We start from the raw sequence: 21,411 nt of genomic DNA on the forward strand, positions 1-21,411 counted from the left end.
TTGCATTTTTCCCTCCAGTGCTCCACTGATGTTTCTGGTTTCTGAGTCATAGGGAAAGCAAAAGAATTGTCAAAGGAAAGGTAATTCAACTGTATAAAACAGGAAAGGGATATAAAAAGATATCCAAGGACCTAAGAATACTAATCAGTAGTGTTTAAACTGTAATAAAGTGGAAAATGAGGGAAACCAAACCATGTCAGGTAGACTAACAGAAATTTCAGTAACAACTTCCAGGATAATTGTTGGGAATGCAAAAAAAAAAAAAAAAAACCTGCAGCTGAAATACAGGAGTCTCTGAAAGAAAGTGTTGTGGCTGTTTCAAGATGCACAATAAGGAGGCACTTGAAGAAAAATGGGCTGCATCGGCAAGTCGCCAGAAGAAAGCAATTACTACGCAAGTGCACAAAGTATCCCCCTTACAATATGCCAATAAGCACAGAGAACAAAGTCATTTGGAGTGATGAGACCAAAAATGAACTTTTTTGGCCACAATGATCAACATTATATTTGGAGATGAGTCAACAAGGCCTATGATGAAAGGTGCGCCAATCCTACTATAAACCTTGGAGGTGGATCACTGATATTTTGGGGATGTGTGAGCTACAAAGGCACAGGAAACTTGGTCAAAATTGATGGCAGGATGAATGCTGCATCCCATGAGAATATACTGGAAGAAAATTTGCACTCAGACCAGAAGCTGCACATGGGATGTACTTGGACCTTCCAACATGACATTGATCCAAATCACAAAGCCAAGTTGACCTGTCATTGGCTACAGCAGAATAAAGTGAAGGTTCTGGAGTGGCCATCTCAGTCTCCTGATCTCAATATCATTGATCCACTCTGGGAGATCTCAAACATGCAGTTCATGCAAGGCAGCCCAGGAATTTACAGGACCTGGAATTAAAATGCCTGTAAAACTGCCACAAAACAAACAGACCTTTTCTCCCACCATGTTAAACTGTTGCACCTGTAATTTTTATTTTAAAAATATGAACCTGTAATTGCCAGTTAAGACTGAATGCAAAGATGTTGGTGTAAATGCAGAAGCTATGTGTGGGAGATATTCAGCAGTTACTTGTACTCTGTGAATTTTACCATTGAACATGCAGCTTTCACCGACTCACAGCAAACACAAAGTAATACTTTGCCTCCAGGCAGGACCTTTGATGTCAGCCTGACAAAAGCACCAAGTCTAAAAGCCCCTTTTCAGAACAGTCTGTTTTTTAATGCCCAGAATGTCTTTTCAAGTTGTCAAAGCTAACTTTCTGGGTGTGCCTGGTGTTTCCGTTTGATGTTGCCATTGGTTTCTTTCAAGTTCATCTGGTTCTTTCAAGTGGCGCTGGCTGAGAAACACTGAGCAGTGATTTGAGCACTTCACCTGACATGATGCTCTGCATCTGATGGCGGTTTGATGTTGCGGGGAGGAAGAGATGCACTGTTCCATTGTCCTGGCTGCTATTGTGGGATTGATATCCTGGTTTGATGCACATATACAGAAAAATGGTGAGAAAACCACAAAATGTTTTACCATATCCCTTCTTTATTATGCGTATAAATAAGCCGACCGGATTCTGCTCCAGTCACCAGGTGCTGCTTTATGTTCAGTGTCATTCAGAACAGGAAACCTGCAGACAACGAGTGGAATGTGCTGATCTTATGTTTCATAAACATAAAAATATAATAAGACTTTGATGAGTGCAATCCATCAGGTAAAGCCAGAAGGAAGATTTGTAAGGTATTAAACTTCCTGATGCAGTTTTCAAAGTAGTGTCTGTGGGTTACGCCGCCTGACACCGGCTAATTAGTCATCAGGAGAGTGTCTGAGACTAATAAGAATGGAGTTTCCCACTGCTGGAGAAATACAGATGTGTGGTAGGCTCTCACAAATGGGCACAATTAAAGTCAAGGGGAACAGGAATTAAAGCATCATTAGCATCAGTAATGGGATCAAATGTTGAAAGTGATTTGATTTGATTGTGTGAAAGTGAACGTGCCTTAATGTGTGTGGAATCTCGAGAGGAATAGAGTCTGTTTTCAATTATGGTGCAAGATTACAGTGCCAGAAGACAAATAGACAAAGAAACAACGTGTGTGCCATTACCCCGGATTTAACAACACATCCTCACCCACTGTAGTTGGGTGAAGTCACAAATCTATAACCGACAAACCGAGTGACAACATGCAGACTTTCTATTGTTTAATTATTCCCATCGCCTGGAAGGTTGATTTCACATCTGTTTGTTGGCTTGCTTGTTGTTTTTTTGCTGCTGGCTGGATTACACAAAAACTACTGCTTAACCACTTTTAATGAAGCTTGGTGGAGGGGTGGGGTATGGGCCAAAAAAAAAAAAAATCCTCATGTGGATCCAGATCAAGGGGGGTGGATTCTAACTGCATTGAGGATCAAAATTCTGTGATCAAGATCAAAGTTCAGGGCTCAAGTTCAGTACTCAGTTGTTAGTATCAGGTTTGGAACATGATCAGAGATTTGTGACAAGAGGTGGATCCAGGGCCATTCAAGCGTGGTTTGAGCGTCATGTTCCTTCCTGTCCTGTTGATGCTGTTAAATATGAGGCCTGAACTGCACCGACCATCATTTGGCATGACCAGGACCACCATCACTGTCTGCTTTGACCAGCAATGCAGTATTCTGCATTAAAATTCTCTCAATGACGATTTCTTTTGTACGTCTTCCATGATGTGTTGTCACAGCTAAACAAATGTTGCTCCCCCCTCACACAGGAGCAAGAGGACAAAAATGGTTTGCATCATGTGAAGCAAACCTGTTGGCTTCCCTGCGTAAGTGTCAAACATTTCGAAATGATACTCTGGTTCAGGTCGGGTTTGGTGATGCCAGTACAAAGACACTGCTGATGTGACCGAACCTGACCCAAACCCAAGTATCATTTCAAAATATTTTTCTGAACATGCGCCAACCTATTAGGTCCCATCAGCCCAAAACCACGTATCCATACTCTTACGTGCATGCATCCCCAAGAAAGTCTTCAGAAAAATCTACAGCCTTTTTCCTGCATCCTAAGGCAATCTGAGAAGCTAAATACTGACGTTCTCGTCAGCATTTTTAACACACATTTTTTTTAAACGCTTGAAATGTTCTAATTCAGCATGCAGCGATGGTCATCAACCAGTCTTTATCCATGCAAGACTTTTCCATGTTTGATCACACCTTTGGCCAGCTGATTCAGATTGGGGGGGGTGGGGTGTCCACTCCCCCTCGAGAGCCACCACTGCAGTCAAAGGGGAGTGATCAGGATCTCCTGGTTGTCTCTCTATGGGTGAACATTGTTCCAGATCCATCCAGTTACCAATATCTGGTAGAGAAAAATGTGCTTTCATACAAGGTCTTTCCACATAGTGACTATGGGAATGAAGGATTTAATTGGGTTTGAAACTTTAATTAAAGCGGACTGTGGGGACTTGATGGAGTTTTGATCTCTTGCAAGTAAAGTCAGTAAACTGTGCAAGAGAAAATTGGGATGTTATTTGTAGATACTAATTGTCAACAAGCTGATATGCATCATTTACTCACACTTTCTTCCTGTTAAAAGGGAATTTTTCCTTCCCACTGTAGCCAAGTGCTTGCTCACAGGGGGTCGTTTTGACCGTTGGGGTTTTACATAATTATTGTACGGCCTTGCCTTACAATATAAAGCGCCTTGGGGCAACTGTTTGTTGTGATTTGGCGCTATATAAAAAAATTGATTGATTGATTGATTGATTGACTTTTCAACACTGAAGGAACCAATCATGTATCTCAAAGTCAGCACAAGACCACAATCCTCTTCCAAGTTGGTAAAGTACTTTCTTCTAAAATATATCAGTATCTATTACTGATCTAGACTGATGAACAAAACATCACACACCTACTGCAGCACTGCTAAACAGGTTTGAGTGCAATATGGTCGGAATACACTTTCTGCAGTTCAATAGCCTGTTTGTAGTTTTTAGGCTCTTCTGTTATCTTATTTTAGGTTTAACTCATTTTAGTGATGTTTAACTTATTGTGTATGTTATCTTGTAAAATCTTTTAACTTTTTATTTTCATGCCTTCAGAACTGAAACTGAGTACTGAAATTTCATTTCTTTCATGTATGACATGTTTGAAATGACAATAAATGAACCTTGTCCTTGACCTATTATGACTTAGTACTTCTGTCTTCTGGAGGTACTTCAGATGGTGTTCCCAGAATCTGCTGGAGTCACCTTTCCAGTGCAGGGCTCATGGCTCTGCATACTGCTTTTCCCACTTGAGCCTCCGTAGCCTCCCCGTGTCTGTTGATGGTACATCACCTGGAGGGTCTTGTCTTCCTTGGTGCATCCTATTCTTCCTCCTCCTCACCACCTTCCTCTCTGAAATGCTCACTTTGCATTTTTTTCCTGGGGCCTGTGTTCCTGATGTACTCATGGATGCTCCTTTTTTCATCAAGGATAGTGTCTTTGATGCTCAGTGACCCTCTGCTCCATCTTTTCTTGTGTGTAGTTGACTTTATGGTTCCTCTTTGCCTGTGTGCCTTCTGGTAGCTTGACCTTTTCTGTCCTGAACACTTTCCATCTCTTTGCCACTATTCACCAATATTATCCGACTTTCCCCTGGATGACGTCTCAACATCTGTCAGTCTTGGTGAGATGCATCAGTAAGTCAGTGTCTTGTTCATTCCATGTCTACATCTTGATATTATCCATCTAGCAAAGGTGGGTGATGAACCTGTGTCCTCTGTCATTCTTTGTTATGATCTGACATAGTGGGCTCCATTAAGTCATACATACTTAATGGTCACATGGACAAATGACAACACAAAAGTTTCATCATGATACTTTTTTGGTGATCTCATAAAAGAACACTGGTATGTCCACTCCTGTCAGATTGAGTGATAGATTAATCTTGAGGATGCTATGACACCAACTGGATGGGACACTAGTCCATCCCAGGTTGTTCTTCAGAAGAGGCTGGTTTCCATTTATACAGCCGGTCAGCCATGAGTCTCAAGTCAATTTTGACCTAATATATACCGCTTATGGTGTCCAACAACACTTAGAATCCAGTCTCAGTATACCATGGCCTACACAAAAAAATGTATAACCTTAATTAATTAATTAATTTAATTAGCTTATAATGCGCCAAATCACAGCAAAAGCTATCTCAAGGCGCCTTACATAAAACAAGTCAACATAAAATTGAATAATTAAAAATGACTAAAAAATTCAAATACATAAATAAAAACAGAAGTAAAAGAATAAAACAAATAAAAATAAAAACTATCCATAAGAAAGAGAATAAAAATAGGTTTTGTGTCTTGACTTAAAAATGTCCACAGACTCAGACTGCCTCACGGTCACAGGAAGACTGTTCCACAGGGTGGGTGCACGATACGAAAAGGCTCTTTGACCTGCTGACTTCTTCTTCACCCTGATTGGCAGAATAATCAGGATTTTTGGGGGCCCTATCTTTTGACCTGTGTAGTGTGGGGTGCAATGCACCATAGTTGCCATTTTCTCATCCAGTAACAAATGCACATGCACTCATTACAGCACCCATGTTTTAGTTCATCTAAAAATGATGTGTGGTCAGGCATAAAGCTGCACATTCCTGCCATCTATCACAAGAAAGCATTAGATGAGGTAAAAGTAGATCTAAAATCTATTGTAGGACTTTATTTATAGACATTTTGGGTGTCATCTTTTCCCTCGTAGACAAAAATAGAATTATTCAGCACATTGTTGATTTAGAACATAAACACTGTCACAGCCTAACTGTCTACTTAATGTAGTGTCATGGGGAAAGCTAATAACACACTCAGTAAACTACTTCTTATTGCCAGTGAACAGGCAAAAGAAGTGTCCGACAGCACAGAGAGGGTCCCTATGGATATAAAAGTTTGCATGTTTTCCTCAGTAAATTTAAAGAAAAAAATTTTAAACCACAGATTATGGAGTTAGCCACTTACCTTAGCCTGGCTGTCCTCCCACTGAGTGATTATAGCTTGAATGACAATGAAGGGCTGAGTTTCACAGAATGATCCCATTATTATTATTATGAAAACACAAAACAACAATATTACCCTAAAAAAATTTAATTCCAAGATGGTAGGTATTGTTGGGAAGGGGTCAATGAAGGAATACATATGGGCCAACATGTATATATTCTCCAAATATATTGAATAGTTTGCCATATTATTTGTCTGATCACAGGGATTCTAAAAAAAGTACAAGTAATTCAAGGTAGCTCCAATTTCGATAGAAAGTTACACAATGTATTGGTCGAGCTAATAGTTTTAATAAATGGAATGTTTCACTGTTGAATGCTTAATCTCCAGACTAATGCTTACACAAGGGCAGCGTCATTGGATTCTATGGCATATGGCAAATATCACTCCGTAATATGATAATTAATCATGAGAGTTCGAGCAAACTATTCTTTTGTTACTCAACAAATAATTGGCATCACCTTTTACCAGCATTGGAACAACTTCAACTTTTGACCCCTGTACAACCTGAAATTGACCTTTGTCACCATTTTTGCTGTTTTTGGCCCACAACGCTATAACATTCAATCATATATTGTCCAAAATATATCTTGTTCAAGTCTTTATGATCAGACAAATAATGTGGCCTACTTTCATTTTTAAATGTTGACCCCTGTGTAAGCCCTTATTGATCCCTACCTGGCCACAGCTACCACCCTGGGATGGTTATCATTTTTGTTTTCATCATGGAATATTGAGGCTGGATTGCAAGTGTTTGGGCACCTTAATTAAGAACCTGCTTGTCCCATTTACTGTGGGTGGAACAATGCAATTAAGTGTCTTGTCCAAGGACACAGATGTGTAGCCTCAAGCAGATAGATGTGAAATTGAAATCAGATCTGTAAGTTGGTAGTTCAGCTCTTGTGTCACAGAACCACCTGATCTGCCAAATCCATGTGATTTTACTGAGTAATCAGTGTTCATTAGGTTGTGGGTTTTATTCTGCACAAGAAAAGATGATGTGTGTGACATTTATAATGAGGTAGCAGACTTCATCTTCTGTATTTTATTTAACTTCAGGCTATTCTAATTGAGGTTACTATCGAAGCCATAAAAAGAAATTCCAGGTTAGCAAATAAAACTCCAAGGCTTAGCTGACGTGTCTATAAGCCAGAGGTGGATTGGCCATTGAGAGTACCAGGACTTTTCCCGGTGGGCCGATCAATAAATGGGCCGATAGTTAAATTTTTCATGTTAGTAGAACAGACTTTCAGGTGCTTTGCTTTTATGCATAATTATGTTGTATTATGGGGATTAATTTTGGCATCTTGATGTTGTCTTGTGTGGTTAAAGCAGGAGTGTGCAATAAAGGAGCAAGGGTGCTTCAAACATTCATGAGCTACAGCTTAGCATGGCGGACAAAGAGCTAATTCAGCCAGCATCGTCTTTGCTGAAGGCAAATGTTTGGGCGCATTTTGGATTTTATTATTTGCTGCGTAAGAAGGAGCTTGACATGACTTATGCAATGTGCAAAATCTGCAAAATGAAAGTCAAGTACTTCGGAAACACTTCAAATCCGTAAGCCCACATGCTACGCTAACACCCGGACCTAAAAGAAGCGAAGCAGTGGTATCTGCCGACTACTTTTTTCTTTTGTCATGTTTTATTGGCTGTACATTATGTTGAGCTGTAAAACGTGTTTGTCTATATTTCAGATCATTATACTATTGTAAGTTTTGATTGCATCCAGACTCAAATTTTGCATGTAATCTTGCTCAGACTTATTCCACACTACTAGGTTGTTAATTTACAATTTTTAATCCCTTAAATAATGGTGTGTGTCTTTCACAGGGCTGAGGAGAGCTTTGTTCCATCCACTGTGTGCTTTGTGAGGGACCTCCAGTTGTCTTCCTTGCTGCCAGTGTCCTGATGTGCTTTCTCCAGCATCCTTCTTAAGACCAAGTGAGCAACATACTGTGTAGTCATTTGTTTTAATCTAGGCTCTAGAATATTATACAAATAATGAATGTTTATGAGTTCAATGGTATGAATATTTCATGAGGTGAAAGCAGGAACATACCACTCAATAAGACAAAGCTGAGATGAATGGTTTGTTCCAGCTTTCACCAAATTAAATATTTGTTCCATTGAAAGAATGTAAAAACATTCATTATTTGTTTTATATAACAGCTAAAATAGATCCTTGTCATTTGATATCTTATTAATTTATAAACAACAGAAAAGGGACTTACATTTTGGTGTTCCACTGCTGCTAAAGTCCAAAACGAACTTTAAATAGGAGTTCAAATTGTGATGTGTAGTCCGGTGATGCTGTGCACTGACTTCATACTTCCAAAAAAAAAAAAAGACTTTGTGTAGTTCCTCAGTCCAGCGAAAAATCACATCACCTTTTCAGCTTTTCATACAAACAGCTCTTCATGGTTCCAGATGGCTTACAGTGGAGTCGATTTGTGCGTGTGTGTGTGTGTATGTGTGTTGGTGTGTGTATTAGAAGAATTAGCACCATCAATTAGCTCTTTCAAATTGGCGCCCGTCAGCAACACAAACTCTACCATGTTTGTTTTAAAGCAAAGTGCCATCCCGCTTGTGTGAGTGCGCGCTCATACTAGTGGGACGGCACTAGTGGTGTTGGAAGCGTGCTCTTCTTTTCTTCTTCTTTTTCTTTCAGCTGCTCCCGTTCGTGATCGCCACAACAGAAGTGTGCAATGGTACCAAACATATGGAACCAAACTATAAATGGAACCAAATTGCACTCTAAATGCAAAAAATGGGACAAATAGGGATGGGTATTGATAAGATTGTATCAATATCGATGCCATTATCGATTCTGCTTATCAATCCAAACTGAAAATATGGTTTAACTGAAACAAATTGTCATTAAACTTACATAAAACAGGGATGAAGTGGAGGTGTAAGAGTCACTAGGTGTTCACAGGAAACATTTATTTCTATATGTATTTATTTATTTTCATTGTTAGATGGTTTTATCTTTTCTGTTGTGTTTTGTTTCATTAAGTTCTTTTTGTCTCTTTCTCTAAAATTGTATTGTAACATTATTTGTCTATTATTATTGACTATTATTGTCTTATGTAGACTATTATTGTTGTTGCTATTATTATTAATATATGAATAGAATAAATTAAAAAAAATTACAATTTGACTCTTTTACATCAATGAACGCTAAGCCATTAATTATACAGAAAACAAATCAACACAAACATGTTGATGCGAACAGCTTAATGCTAACTTTAACATTGAAAAACGCATTAGCATTGGTCCCATTTTTAAGTTATAAAATACATCTATCAACTGTTTCAGAAGACCATAACGGGTCGGTTTAACATTAAAAATATTAAATATTACTTACAGACATATGGTCTTCGGGGTTTTAGCGGGGAAAAATTAGGATAAAGTGAAATAAAACAATGAATCCATGAATCGTAGATCGAAGCACTGCTTCGATCTGTGAATCACTGCTTCGATTGGTTCAAGGTTCAAAGCAAAGCCGCGCTGCAGAAAAATTGATTACAGACCCGCTGCAGGTCCGTAATCAATGTAGAGAAATGATCATTTTCCTGACAAACACCCCCAAAAACAAGAGCCACTCTGAAGGACCAATAAGGAAATTGTTAAGCAGAAAACTTATTGATGTCGGTGGATCGAATCATTTCTTAACAATACCCAAAAGGAATGGGTTCTCGATACCCATCCCTAGGGACGAATAAATCATGTCCCGTGACATACAAAGCACCAATCAAATGACAAGGATCCACTCAGGTGTTACATAAAAAGGGATATTGTTCAGTATAATAGTGTTATTAAGGGCTTGTGTGTTTATTTGTACTTCAGCGGGGGGGTGAGTTGGCACAGTATGTGCATGCAGATTGTAATGGTGGGCCAGTCTGGACCATAAAGTCCAGGGTGGAATTTCTGTGCCAATCCAGCCCTGTCCAGCTGTGGTGTTATGGGACCAAACCTTCTGTTTTCATGTAGAATAATTGTCCAGTCACTGGCTGAAACCAAACTGCTTTGCATATGTTTTCCAAATGCAACAATTGGAAGGTTTCCATTCCTCTTCTGAAGGCTGGATGTGGACCGTGGGCCACCCGTGGTTGATTCCTGATCCCGACAGTCCTTGGGGACCACACACCATGACGTGGTCTTTTATGTGCTTGGTGAACAGTCATGAGGATGAATGTTTAGGAGTTGTGAAGTCAGTATGTTGGTGCTTTTACACCAACATACTGACCAGTATGTTGGTGTAAAAGCATGCAGGCGAGGCATCGCCCTCCATCCCCCGATCCTGCACCCACATCTTTAGTTTGTCTAGAGCATTGGTGTGCCTTCTCATCTGTCCCTGTGCGTCCATGTGAGACAGATCCCACCAACATTTTCCACCACAGGATTAACGGTGTAGCGCAGCAGGCAGCTATGCCTCAGTGGATTTTAAGGGCCAACCCCCCAGGATGTGTGTGTGAAGAGGGGCAGCAGGGCACTCCTTTAAAGGCTACATCCTTACTGCTTCTTATGAGTGGGCGTGTAAATCTGATCAGCTCTGTTTTCCCTTTTTGTCATAGCAGAAAGAAACACTTCCTGGACATAATTAATCCTGCTCACTGGCAGAATCCCACTGACGAGGACCTGAGTTTTTTAGTGATGGTGGCCTGTTTTCTGACAGGTGTGCCGCTACTGCGTATGGTGATTGTCTTTTCACTTTGCTTCCTGCCTGCAGAACCTCCATTAAATTACCATTGAGCAATGCTCTCTGGAGAAGTGGATTTGATTCCGAACAGAGTGTGCCAGCGAGTGTGTGCTGAATTCATTCAGCTGTCTGGAACGCTGCGTGTCCAAGGTATATTTGAAAAGCATGCCAAGTCTGGTTACCATGGTGACACATTTTACTCAGAAACACCACATTTATCTTAATGAAATCATTTCCCAGCTCATGTTCACCAGATTGTCTGTCAGCTGAACACACACACTCAGGAGTTGAGACCTTTTGATAAAACTGACTGGGGAAAGCAACTTATTGATTCTCAGGGGGAGATGATTAAACTGAGCTCGAACGGGAGACTTTCATCTGAATGCGAACGGGAGAAAACATCCAGTCAACTTCTGTTATGAATGTTAAGTACGTTCAGAAATGTCCAAAGATACAAACAACAAAAGCAAAGTATTTTTTGTTATCCTCTTGTCTGTATACTATATATATATATTAGCAGGGGTGGCACAGTGGCTTAGTGGTTAGCACTGGTGCCTCATAGCAAAAAAAAGTCATGGGATTGCTCCCCGCCCTTTTCTGTGTGGAGTTTGCATGTTCTCCACGTGTCTCAAAATCATGCTTTTTAGGGTCTGCAAAATTTCTCTGGCCTTGACCAAGGAGCATCTCTACATCTAGAGTTGGTCTCGAGGTGCCAGAGACTGTGGCTGTCCACAGTTTGCCACTGCTGACTTCTTTGGGACTGGAATGATGGTGGAGGATTTGAGGCAGGATGGAATGGTGGCCTGTGACAGGGACAGGTTGAAGATGCAGGTGAATACTCCAGGAAGTTGGTCAGCACACGCTTTCTTTCCAGGTACACCATCTGGGCCAGCCGCCTTCCTGGGGTTCACTGCCTTCGGCACACGTCTCACTTTGTGTGCCTGAAGTGTTAACGTGCTAGTGCTGGAGGGTGGTGGGTGTGGAGTTGCTGCTGGTCTGTCTGCTTTGAAGCAGGGAAAGAAGCAGTTCAGAGGCGTCAGACCTAGCATTTCTGGGGTGCTGCTTCTGTAGTTGGTTATATGATTTATTCCCTGCCACATCCTTCTGGGTTCATTTACAGCGAAGTGGTCCTCTATCTTTTCCTTGTAGGCAGCCTTGGCCTCTCTGATGCCTCTTTTCAGATCGGACCTGGCCGCGCTGTACAGGGCCCTGTCCCCTGATTTAAAGGTGGTGTTGTGGCTTTTTAATAGAGACTGGACTGCACTGTTCATCCAGGGCTTCTGGTTTGGAAAAACCCTGACCGTTTTGTTGACGGTGACAGTGTCAACACAGTTCTTAATGTAGGAGAGTACGGTGTCAGTGTACTCCTGAAGGTTGTGGCTGGAAAATAAATCCCATACAGTCCGTGAGAAGCAGTCCTGTAACTGGGAGAGCACTCCCTCAGACCAGGTTTGGATTGTCTTCTGTTGTGGCTTTGTTTGCCTCAGCAGGGGGGTGTAGGTGGGGGTGAGGGACAGGCAGAGGTGGTCAGATCCAGCAAGATGGGGGAGTGGAGTGACTTTGTATGCGTGGTTAAGTATTTTCCCCTCTGGTGGCACACTTCACGTACTGGACGAACTTAGGGAGCGCAGTCTTTAAACACGCTTGGTTGAAGTCACCAGCAACAATACAAATACCATCCGGGTGGGCCAGCTGCTGTTTATTTACACAGGCAAGCAAAAGGCTAAGGGCCCTGCTAACGTTAGCATCGGGTGGGATGTAAACAGCAAACACAACGACTACTGTGAACTCCCTTGGGAGATAAAAAGGTCTGCACGAGACTGCCAGCACCTCTAAATCAGGAGAACAGTGAGAGTCAATGACCCTGCTGCTACAGCACCACTCACGGTTCACATAAACACAGAGCCTTCCACCTCTGCACTTACCCGAATCACTGGTTCTGTCCTGCCGGTGTAGCGTGCAGCCTGCTAGCTCGACTGCAGCGTCGGGGATCGGCGAGTGAAGCCAGGTCTCCGTGATGAAAAAGATCTCACACCGTATGTTAAGAATGATTCTGAGAAACTCCAGAACTCCATGGGAGGATCTGGTCAGTGACCTGAATAGAGCTGGGACCACAGTCACAAAGATTACATTAGTAACACACACTGCCATTATGCATTAAATCCTGCAGGTCAGCAACATCCCCCTGCTCAAGCCAGCACACGCCCAGGCTCATTTGAAGTTCACTCATGGCCATCTGGATGATCCAGAGGAGGCATGTGAGAAGGTCATGTGGTCAGATGGGACCAAAATACAGCTTTTTGGTATCAACTTCACTCACTGTGTTTGGAGGATTAGAACAGCCCCAAGAACACCATCCCAATCATGAAGCAGAGGGGACAGGATGACTGAACGCTATTGAATAGAGGATGGATGCGGTCATGTATTGTCAGATTTTGGCAAACAACCTACTTCCCTCTGTAAGAGGATTGAAGATGGGTCCTGGCTGGGTCTTCCAGCATGACAGTGATCCAAAACACCCAGCCAGGGCAACTAAGGAGTGGCTCCATAAGAAGCATTTCAATGTCCTGGAGTGACCTAGCCAGTCTCCAGACCTGAACTCAACAGAAATGGAGAGAGCTGGAACTTGAAAACTGAAAGATGTGGAGAAGATCGGTATGGAGGAGTGGACCCAAATCCTTGCTGCAGTGTGCAAACTTGGCCAAGAACTAATGGAAACCTCTGTAATTGCAAACAAAGGTTTCTGTACCAAATGTTAGGGACCCTTCACACATAATATGAATAAGTACAAATCAGGGCTAATCACAGTGGAACAGCTCATATGAGCGATCCACAAAAACATTGAGCCACATGGGCAGGCGTGAACAATGCCGCTGTGATGGTTTTGTGCATGCAGTGCGAGCAGTTGCAGCATGTGTAAACACATCGTGCAGCTTCTGTGAAGAAAAAAAAATACATGCTACCCAGAGGATTCAAACCTGCAATTTCTAAAAGCTTTGATTGCCAGCCAGAAACATTACCACTGAGAGCTACCATCGCTGTCCTGTAAAAGGTGAGGGAAAATGTCTGATATCAAGAAGGACATGGATGTATTAAAAAAAATACAACCACACACCATATAAAAATGCTGCATTTTATTGAATCCTTCTTTTAAAGTGTACAATACAAGTATGATCCATCTGTTCTTCTGTTGATGATCCATAGTCACAGAAGTACAGCCATGAAATGACATGAATGAGAAGCAGGGCACTCTTATGTCCACATCTGCTGGCGGCATGTCCAGATGGCCCGGTGTGCATGACCAGCCTGACATGCATGTTTTGTGGCTGGCACACTGGCAGGACTGAAACCTCGTCATGTGGAACAGAGCTTACGTGGGTGACGTAACATTCAGATCACCCGCTGTGTGTTATGATCTGATGGTCCGTTTCACCTGGGGTAGCCTGTCAATGTGCGCGACGGCGTTGCTTTGCGCCGAGCGGCTGTACCGCGACACGCGATGGAGCAGCTTCTCTTTCCATTACAAAAACTCCTGTAACAGTGAAATGTGCCATTCATTTTTAAACTGGATGCTGTCTTGATCCGGTATGTCCGGTATATATGTGGGGGTGTGTTTGATCTGCTTTTATTTCTTGGTTGTAGTCTGTTTTTGTGTGTAGGCTGTCTTCTCTTTGTTTATCTCCTTGCTGGATGTTTTTCTGTTTGGGTCTCTCTGTCTCTTTTACAGGTGGGCGTGTCTGTCTCTCTCTCTCCCTGGTCACGCCCCCCTTTCCAGTGCTTTCCATGCTCACCTGTGTTCAATTTGCAGCTCGTCGCTGGGGTGCATATATACTGCTCATTCTGCTTTGTTTCTTTGCCAGATTGATGCGCCCTGTGCCTTCTTTCCAGCTCTCGTTCATGTTCCATAGTCCTGCCTGCCTCAAAGTGTTTTCAACCACCTGCCCGTTTGTTCTGACCACGATTAAGCCTGGTGTTAATGATACTGCTGCTGTGTTTTCTGGACTGTCTACCCGTGTACCGACCACTGCTTGTCACACCACTAAAGTTTATCAACCAGGGCTGTGTTTGTGAGTCTTGCATTTGTGTCCAAACCAAACCTTCTGTCAAGTTTTGAAAATGACAATTAAAAGACAGTACCTTTGTTATTTTTTCTTGTTTTTGAATACTTTCAGAGCTACAATGTGACAAATTCATTCAGGTTTAATGAAGTTATCAGTGTGAAAAGTTAGCTGTAGAAACTCAAATTCAGACTTCTACCAGGGAAACTGTAAAGCAACAGGAGGCTGACAATAAAAGAAATTGCATTTTCAAAAAAACAAAAGATTTTTTTTTTAATTTAATTGTTGTTCTTAATTTTATTTAATTATTTTGGATTAGCTGTATTTCACAAACAATTACACATATTGCTCAAAACATGGGTCGATTTATTTGTTGTTGCTTTTTAATCTGGAGAGGATGACATTTGAAATGTATTTTTTGTTAAATTGGCTGGTTTCAAATGGAATTAGCCTTTGTATTCATTTCAGTTATTTTTTAATGGTCTACTCAATGCAGATTTATCATACTCTTGTCATATCAGGGAGACAGACACCCTCTCTACTTTTAAGATTAGGCTTAAAACTTTCCTTTTTGCTAAAGCTTATAGTTAGGGCTGGATCAGGTGACCCTGAACCATCCCTTAGTTATGCTGCTATAGATGTAGACTGCTGGGGGGTTCCCATGATGCACTGTTTCTTTCTCTTTTTGCTCTGTATGCACCACTCTGCATTTAATCATTAGTGATCGATCTCTGCTCCCCTCCACAGCATGTCTTTTTCCTGGTTCTCTCCCTCAGCCCCAACCAGTCCCAGCAGAAGACTGCCCCTCCCTGAGCCTGGTTCTGCTGGAGGTTTCTTCCTGTTAAAAGGGAGTTTTTCCTTCCCACTGTAGCCAAGTGCTTGCTCACAGGGGGTCGTTTTGACCGTTGGGGTTTTACATAATTATTGTATGGCCTTGCCTTACAATATAAAGCGCCTTGGGGCAACTGTTTGTTGTGATTTGGCGCTATATAAAAAAATTGATTGATTGATTGATTGATTGATATCATTCATTAACTGCTTTCATTACACTCCAAGGGATATGAAACACCTGAAATCACATCTAAATCTGTTTGCTCCCTTCTAAATTATAGACTCAGGGAATGATTCACACTGAGCAGTGAAACAGTTTAATAAGAATGTCATTACTTCTGGTTTCTTATTTCGATTGACTCTGTCTTAAATTGAAGCTGATTAGTAACAATTCTCATAGTGACATTATATGAAGATTTATGGCCCCTATCATATCATGTGAATTGTTTTATATTTTTATGCCTGACAAACTGGGCAGTTTGTTGATGTTTCGTGACACCGATGGTTAAAGTCGTGTTTGCTTACGGTGTACATTTTGTTGTTCAGCCGGAGACGGAGCAGACGTTGTTGTGCACATTGTGTTCAGTTTCTGTGCTAATCAGGAGGGGATCACTGCCATGATCACTGAGCGCACCATCTGTGATTCTCTGAGGGATAAATGTCTGCTGCAGTCTGTTGGCCGCGCTCGGCCTCTCCTCGCCTGGCGGTGCACTCTGTCACTCGACCTGAACAAACCTGAAAACACTTAACACGTGCTGCACATGCGATAACTCACACCACTGCTATGATATTACAAACATTTTGTATTGGCCAAATTAAGTTTTTATTGTATGGATGTGTTTTTGCCTCTCATTGGTTCGGGTATTCTCTGTTCATGTGTGGTGCTGAATAAATCAGTTGTCAAACTGGATCTGGAAATAATTGAGGAGACCGTTAAAGTGCCATGGAGAGTGGAGAATTGCAAATTTAAGGTGGAGCAATTTCACAGTTGGAATATTGTCTGGTTTTCATTTGCAGTCACAAGTCGCACGCTTTCCTCGCTGAGTTCAAACAAAGTTGCAACATATTTCTGATAAGAATCAAACTGAGTAGAAATAAACATATAAACATGATTGCACGGCATGATACAGTAAACAAGTGTCACAATGCATCTGCCTGGGGAAACTTTTCACTGATAGTCAAGGAGATAGCAGCAGCTGTTACCATGCCAACTCTTTCAGAAAGCTGAGATGGAAATGCATCATTGTCCACGTTGAATCGGTTGCTGAGCGGATGCACGTGGTATCAGGCAGCTGCAGTCTGGAGTGTCTCTGTATCACTAAGTGCCAGCTTCGTGCCTTATTGACCGTTTTTGACAGACTGAGGAACAGACGATTTTCTGATGAACTGGGCCATGTGCCTAAAGTTCAATTAAAAACCTCACACTGTGCGTAGCCAAACATATTTGCCAAATTGTGGGAAACGTGTAATTCAGTGATATTGCTACATCAGCAATCTGCCTGTCCCTCAGGAAAATTGATGCTCTGCCTGAACTCATTTTTTAAAAGCCGTGGCACTTCACATTTATCTTTACCTGACAGGTTGAGGCACATTTTCTTGCTGTATTTGGAAGTTTGACTGAGACTGTGAACTGGGAGTGTAACACCTGATTTTTTTTCAGTTGGTGGGGGCAGGCGGATGAAGGGGCTCTAGTTTGGAACAGGTCCATTCTCATGTGGTCTGTTTATCTTGTCACCTTCAGATAACATTTGTTGATCGCTGCTCGAGGGACATAAGTGACATGTCATAAAATAAAGATGCTATAGATATTTCGTAAAACCTTTTTTCTGAACGAGTCCCACTCAAGTGACGTGTGGATGCAGCAGCACGTCAAGAGAGGAAATGTAAAGGTGTCGTCGCACTGTGAAGGATTGAGTAAACTGATTGGAACAGATTGAAATAATTTGTCCAGTGGCAAATGAAACTTAACCTTTCCATTTCCGGTGACGGATGGATGACATCACATTTCCACTGGTATCACAAAGAGCTGCATTCAGCAGAATGATTTCCCTGGTTTTAATATCTATCTATCTATCTATCTATCTATCTATCTATCTATATATATATATATATATATATATATATATATATATATATATATATATATATATATATATATATCAGAATCAAAATCGCCTTTATTGTCATTGTAATTTGCATTGCAATGAGATTTGAGAGCAACTCCAAAAAGGTGCTTTCCGTGGTGCGAGTAATTTTTAGCCAAAGACAATAAAATTTAACAATAAATTGTTCAGAGTATATGTACAGCTAAACAAACATAAGATAAAGTTAAATTAAATAAATTAAAATGTATATATATATATATATATATATATATATATATATATATATATATATATATATATATATATATATGTATGTATGTGTGTGTGCTGGGGAAGCCAGGATCATGAACAGCGCTTAAAAAATTCATACAGAACTGTTGCATCACAGGCAGTGTTGCCACAGTTTCTTTGAAAAAGTAATCCAATTCCTGATTACTGATTACTCCTTGAAAAAGTAATTTAGTTACTTTACTGATTATTCAATTGTAAAAGTAACTAAGTTAGATTACAAGTTACTTTTTTAGTTACTTTCCCCAGCTGCCGACAACAACCCTCTGCCACCTCAACATGACAATGATACTAGTTTTGCCAAAACTCACTTTATAGTCACCCTTTCTTGACTTCAATGAAATTAAATACTTGTTTTATAAAAAGTAAAATAAAGATGTCTTTCTTGACCTCATATTTAACTGTTGACAGCACTGTAACAGTAAAACTTGCAATTTCTAACCTACATTGTTTATAAATGTAACTATTAAATTCTTTCTAATGTTTTTGTAACATTTAAATTCTCTCTAAACATTTTAGTTGTTGAAATTGTTATTATTATAAGTAGTATTAGTAGTTGTAGTAAACAAAAAAGTCTTCAAAACTGGACCTTTAATCTAGGGGTGTTGTGTGTGGGGGTACATCCCTGCCGCAAGTCCCCATTCCATCTAGATTCGCCCCTGCTTTGGCATTTGAGCACAAAGAATGGATAATATTTATTTATGCAGAAAACATGACCAGATTAACAGGTAAGAAAGTTTTATTGCGTTTTCACATCATGTGGTTCCCAGAAAGAGAGTTTAGGTGCATTTGAGTGGAAAATAGTGTTAGTTGTTCACACGTCGCAGAGGATCAGCTGTTTTAGCGAGAAGATACAGAGCAGCTCAGCCCCGAATTCTAAATAAAGCAGAAAAAAAGCATAATAATGTCTTTGTAAAGCTCAGTGCAGGTGTGCTGTTGTCACCGTGCTTTAAGAGGTGAAGATGAGTCGTAGCTGCTGCAGAAAACTGCAGATGAAAAGCGCACAGCTCGCTTAAAGTGGGCAGTTCAGTCAAACCCAGACCTCCTGCCCACGGACCAAGTTTAATGCTGCTATCGGCCCACAGTGCAAAAATAATAGTAACGCACAGTGACTTGGAGAAGCAACTTTTATCTGATTACTGATTTGGAAAGATTAACGCGTTAGATTACTCGTTACTAAAAAAAGTGGTCAGATTAGAGTAACGCGTTACTGGCATCACTGCTCACAGGGCAGCGTGGTGCCTTAGTGTTTAGCACTGTTAACTCACAGCAAGAAGATCATTGATTCCCACCTGTGGCCTTTCTGTGTGGAGTTTGCATGTTCTCCATGTGTTTGTGTGGGTTCCCTCCTGGTGCTCCGGTTTCCTCCAACATTCAAAGACATGCAGGTGAGGTGGATTGGAAACTTTAAATTGTGTGAGTGTGAATGTGTTTGTTTGTCTGTTGGGATAGGCTCCAGCCCCCTGTGACTCTTAAATGGAGTAATCAGTTGAAGATGAGTAAGTAAGTGTTACCTCATAGCAGGGAGGTCATGGGATCACATCCCACCTGCTCCTTTCTGTGTGGAGTTTGCATGTTCTCCCCGAGGATTCCCTTCAGGTGCTCTGGCTTTTCCTGCCACGCCCAGATACATGCAGATTAGGTGATCTGGTGACTCTAAATTGCCCATAGGTGTGAGTGAGCATATGAATGCATCTGTCTGTCTGTATGTGACCCTGTGACAGACTGCCATTCTGTTGAGGGCGTACCCCACCTCTTGCCCAATGACTACCTGGATAGGCTCGAACTCCCCTCTCCGTCCTCCAAGTGACCCTTAATTCCTGAATTGGAAATGTGTTTAGGATAAGGGATGGATGGATTTTATTATATGAATGCATTTTGTTTTGTTGTCATACAGTTTATGTGGACATTAAAAAAAAATTGGTTCATTTGCATTTACTTGTGAAAATATTTAAAATAGTGCAGTTAGTATACTTGGATGCCAACAATTCTGACCTGGACTGTAAATGCATGAGGTTAGTTTTACCTCATATGCCACTGTGACTTTGTTTTTATGGCATTTTAGCAGCTGATTCAGAGTGTAAGTAAATATTTGCCTCCTTGTGTGTGTAAATCACATACAAATTGTTGACTCAGCCGGGCTGAAAGTGTGAATGCGCTTCAGAACAGAGACCAGGGAGAGGCTTGGCCCGGGGCAATGCCTATGACAGTGACAGGTTTGTCCAGCCCGAGTAGATGAACACTGAGCTTTTCGGAACTGGCAGAGTGCCCCGGGGCAGACCCATCTCCCCCCGGCTTCCAGAGTTGTCCAGCTTAGAGCGTTAAGCATTTGTGAAAGTTCATAAGGCTTCCCTCTGTTTGTGTGGCCATAATGACAGCTCCATCCTGTTGTAGCTCAAAGAGTACTTCTGAGCTGTGAAGGCCTGGCGCTGGTGCTGCAGAGGCATGTGAGTGTTCTCACTCACTGACTTTGGCAGTCTGGCATTATGAAAAGACCAGTGTCCCCCACATCTCACAGTCTCTGCCATCAGTAGCTTCTTCCTCAACCTCACAAACTCACAAAATACTTCAGAGAAAACACAAGCCTTTAAATCATCATCATCATCATCATTTTTCTCACTTGTTCCATTTTGCAGCATTATCTTTTTCTGCTGCTCTGCTTTCTAATCATTTTGATGAAAGCAAAGATAAAAAATAGACAACAAAATAAGGTGTTTTGAGTGCAGTACATTTCTTCTTCTTTTTCTTCTTCTTCTCATGTGTGCGTTCCCAGGTCTGCTGGGGGCTCCCCTACCATTCTGAGGGGGGAGCAGCACATTAGTGTTTTAGCTTTTCCTCGATCCGTGTAAGAGCTTTTGCAATTTCTCTTAATTTGGTTGTATCTTCTTCAAAGATATCCTCCGTTGTTACTTTCGGGCATTCTTGCCTATTGACTTGCTGGCATTCCTCTAGTATATGTTTTTGGGTTTCCTCCTCAGCATTGCAGAACCTACAGGATACATTGGCATATTTATTCCTATAGTTGCATTTTACTGCCAGCATTCTTGTTCTTGCCATCATGATGCTATGTGCTTCCATCCTGTTTAGTTTGTCCAGGTAGGGTTTCCTTTTTCCTACTTCCAACGTTTTTACTTTTTCAATGTAATGTTTTACCTTTGATTTGATCTCTCCTTGTTCTTTGATATTCTTCTTTAGCTCTTCGCCTATTTTCCTTTTTATATCTCCTTTGCTTGTTTGATCCGTTATCTGCAGTTTTTCCTTAATCCTGTTGACTTCCATTTTCCATGGTTTACTATTGTTGTTGATTATTCTTTTCATTAGGTCTGATCCTACTCTATTTATCCTTTTTTGGAAGTTGACCTTGTCTTTTTGTATTATATGGTCTATATCCCAGAGCCCTGTTTCCGCATACATGATTT

At 41.1% G+C, this 21,411-nt stretch overlaps 1 protein-coding gene across 1 annotated transcript in view; it reads left to right on the forward strand.

The window, feature by feature from the left end:
• The first annotated feature begins 7,848 nt into the window (after positions 1 to 7,848).
• The window catches only part of chl1b (cell adhesion molecule L1-like b), a 303,826-nt gene continuing 290,263 nt past the window's right edge, over positions 7,849 to 21,411 (forward strand). The window contains 1 exon segment of the mRNA XM_034167484.1: positions 7,849 to 7,949. The gene's annotated coding sequence lies outside the window, so the exon portion shown is untranslated.

This window comes from Thalassophryne amazonica, chromosome 3, assembly GCF_902500255.1.
Source record: "Thalassophryne amazonica chromosome 3, fThaAma1.1, whole genome shotgun sequence".
Classification (NCBI taxonomy): domain Eukaryota; kingdom Metazoa; phylum Chordata; class Actinopteri; order Batrachoidiformes; family Batrachoididae; genus Thalassophryne; species Thalassophryne amazonica.